Below are 4,273 nucleotides of genomic sequence, written 5' to 3'. Positions count from 1 at the left end.
CTTTCTTGCGAGGAAGACAAGGATGCATACAAATTTTCATCCTTTAAACCTATGCAATATGCGTTTAGGCTTGTCACTTTGGAAATGCACGCAAAGAGCAACATGCAACTAAGCTCGTAAGACGAATGAGTAATTTACATTCATAACTTTCCCATGAAATTTAAAGGTGCCCAATGCATTCCATTTATGCGGAATTAAACTTCTAAGAACCTGGGTATGAGGACTCGCAGTGATGTCCATGTGTAAGCTTGGGTTCGAGGCTCCCGTGAGTGCGCCTTCTGGCTTTGGCTTTGGAGCCATCATTGATGTACTGGACTTGGATTCCGCGATTTGTCCTCACCTTTATGCGATCTCTGAACTCCCTCCAAGCTTTGGCAACTCAGCCTAAAAAACATGCCTACTTCTCCCTCGCGCAAGAATGCCCTTTACAGGATGTGGATTTTAGGAAACCGGGGGAAAAGGCCGTGTGCACAAGGCTTATGGAAGCCTTATCTTAAGAAGCTTATAAAGAAGCTTCCAAGAAGCTTCTGATTCTTAGCAAAATGACGTGGAGGGGGGGTAATGATTGGAGGAGAGGAGATTGACGATGAACAGGAGGAGGATGATGATGATGGTGAAGGGAAGGTAGCGTGGCAGCACCGGCGCTTCCACGGCAACATGGCGGCGTTCTTGGCAATGGCGGATGGTACGGGCACAGCATGGCAGTCTCACGATTGTCTTCTCTCCTCCTTCCAAGCTCAAGGGGAGGGGGGTTGATATAGGATAGGGGGGAGAGATAGCCACACATGTGGCTTGTGTGCATGCCTCCCCCCTCATGCTTCCCCACGCCACTTAGCTTCTCTCTCTCTCACACTCCTCGCCCCTGCCATGCATCGACTGAGGGGAGGGGGTAAATAATAAAAAAATTTACAGTACTTTAATCATTTATCCATTTGCCTTTCCATAAGGGGTGTTCTCGTGCAGCTTGCGGGTTTTAACCTCGGCCTTATTTGCACAACACGGATGGTGATTATTATCTCGGGCGCAGGTTAAGCATTTAATTGCCAATATTTTTTGATGTGGGAGATCACTTTGGGGTGCCTTATTGCACGGGGTGTGCGGGGTTTAAGGTTGACTTAATATTTTGAGAGGAAATATTACATTATGCTATAAGCAATTGATTGATGTGAGAAGCTTAATGTAAGTGATGTGCATAGATCCTCATGATTGATAGCTCTTAACACCATGTTGGAAATACAAGTATGGAGATCAAGAGTAAGTAGCTCTTATGGTAGTTCAAAGGTTAAAGTAATCATTGTGCAAGCATAAGAGTAACATAATGATGGGAGAAAGAGAGTAAGCAAAACAAACTAGATGTAGAATATGCTCATAGTTTTTATCCATAAGAGCTTGCCAACTTTGTGAGATAGAGCTTCTTTTCTAGGAATACACAACTGGGTTGTTTTATATAATTGATGACAAAGTCACATGAAGTAGGTCCAACTAACTTCTCACATGGGTATAAATACTTCTCTCACATGGGTATGTCTCCCATTTACTCTACCACATTAGAATTAGATCCCATGCTCTTTTCCATGCTATCAATACTTATCCTTATGCTTTTCAACTATAACAATACATGTGTTGGAACACAATATTTTCAACAAATAGGACATCATCATTGTAATCATGAGTCTATTTGAATAGTTTGAAGTGAGAGAGAGTGAGAAAACAATGGGCTCAAGGCACCATATCTAAATCGCCATAACAAGAGGAAGAGAATGTAAGTTACAAAGCCTTTGACAAGGCTATAAAAGAGAATTGCAAACAAGACTAAAAGTCTATTTTTTCTTTCGGGAATGCAAGTTGTAAAAAGTACATGATGGATCAAATAGAATTTGAGCAAGGAAAAAGAATACACAACAAATATGAGAAGAACATAAGCTTCTTTAATTTCAAACGAAGTGATACAAAGATGGATCTATCTATTGGTATGCTTCCACTGTGAAGCTTAGATGACCATCCAGACAGATCATGATAGGTGCTCGGGTAAGTTACTCATGAATATATGTGTGCATCACATGGGTTCAAAATAAGGTATTTTTAAAATATAATTTTTATATATTTTTTACATAGAGGAGGGTATAATATAAAGGGGTTATTTACAGATTGAAAAGAAAAGGGTTATGTTTTATTCATGAAAAATTCACAGATAAGGATATTTATAAATAGGCCTTGAACACACGTGATGTAGAGGATATACATATAGTAACTTCCCTAAGGATAGGTGAAGAGCCTAAGGCTAGCTAGAAGAGATCTAACTAGGTGAAATATAGATTGACAATGGATTTGGAGGGGTCTTCCTTTTATAGCGTGAGAAGGTAGTCTAGTTGGCCTATCAAACCATATTATGAGCCTTCCCTATTCGGACAAGAAATATTCTAAGGAATAATTTCTATACCATTGAGTTGGGGGCATACTCTCAAACCTCATTAGAGGGACCCACTAGACTCCTTGAGAGCCACCCATCTGGGAGCTGATTTTGCGGCCTCTAAACCCCAAAATAGGGGTCCGTGATAACTCCCAATGTCCTACAACTCAATGCATTATGCCTCATGTTACTACTAGCATAACTACTCAATCTAACCCAAAGGCTAGATTCACAAATTTTAGCGTTTTTCCATTTGGTCACATAGACCTTATTTGATATATAAGTCAGGACCCAACACATGGCTTCTCCTCATAATGGGGGCCTTACAACTTAGAGAACCATGGATCATTGGTGGCACCTTAGGAGCATGAAACATTGATCATATCCAACACATACTACTAATCTCAAAATACACACACACACATAGAGGTGATCTAAAGAGTACTTTTTATTTATTTATTTTTTGCTACTACTTCCCCATCTAACCTTCTCAATCTTAGTCATTTCCTTCATAGACTTCTTCATCTATCTTCCAATTATCTCATTGTTATTATGTTTGTACATAATGAAGTTGCCCTTTCTAATGTTTTCACTTATCATATCTATCTTCTTGTTATCCCCATAACTAATCATACTACTATTCTTAATACCTATTTGATAAAACCCACCACCATTTCCTACCTAGCACAATGAGCACACTACTCCATTGGCTAGCATTCATGCCTTGACCAAGGCCTGGGGGGTCCACTAGTAGGGTTTACCGTATGGTACCACATGAGTGTAAGGGAGGGGGGTTATTTAAGGGAAGAAAAGTATATTTTATAAGGTAAGGTTCCATAAATAGGGGGTATATAAGGGGTATTTTCATATATTTCTTGCATGCGGGTGACGTCTCCTTATTACTACTAGTGAATCCCTCGTGGACCAAGGTCATTTGAGAGGAGTTTGTGGACCAAAGTACTTAAAGAAAAAGTGCAAGGATAGAAACAATGATGGCACCCAAGAGGAGAGTCTAGTCAAGATTGCGAGGGCTAACATCCATCTTTTCCATGGGCATGGTGATGGTGGATTGCAACTCTAGCTAGGACATACTAAGTGTTGTCAGCTAAAAGAACACAGCCATCTTAAGTTTAATTTTTATACTCATAAGACCTCTCTTTCATCCACTTAATGAGACATATTTTGAGGGAGGTGGAGGCCCAGGGTCTCTTAAACTAATCCATGAGAAATCTAGGTTCTACTTTGAGGGTTAAATAGGATCTTAAATGCTTAATCTAGTGTAGTTGACTAGCATGGTGGAAATCTTTAAGATTGCTCTATCATTCAATTGTTGATAATTGTAACTTCCTCAATTACAACTAGCATAATAATGATGTAAGAGGATGTTATTTAACTAGACTTAGGAGCCATATGAAGCATTGAGAAAAGGAATCAAGGAATTTATGGTTAGAAGTATGTCAAAGTAGTGTTTTTTCAAGAAAGCATGAATGGTAAGGGAATGTATAGCCTAAGGAAAACACACATGGTTGCACCCTAGAAAACTAAGAAGAGACTCATCCCACAATGAAAATAAAATTAAGAGAAACCTTGAGGAAGGGTATAAGAATTGCTAAGAGGGGAAAAGAGATAGCTAGTAAGACTAGTAGAGGACATTAAAAAGTATTCATTTGTGTTTGTTGATTCCTTCTTTTTTGGAGATAAGAAGTTGTGACAACACATCATGCTATGCAACACATGAACAAGGAATCTTAGAGGTTTCAAGAGTCATCCGGAGGGTGAAGGAGCAATGGAGGGAGATTAAAATAATAAATCAAGATACTACATGATGGATAATGATAAAACAAAAAGGTATAGCAATACAAC

Source organism: Lygodium microphyllum, chromosome 19, assembly GCF_053477565.2.
Source record: "Lygodium microphyllum isolate KBCC chromosome 19, Lygodium_microphyllum_v1.1.10, whole genome shotgun sequence".
In the NCBI taxonomy this organism is placed as follows: Eukaryota; Viridiplantae; Streptophyta; class Polypodiopsida; order Schizaeales; family Lygodiaceae; genus Lygodium; species Lygodium microphyllum.
Note: the sequence above shows the minus strand (reverse complement) of the source record.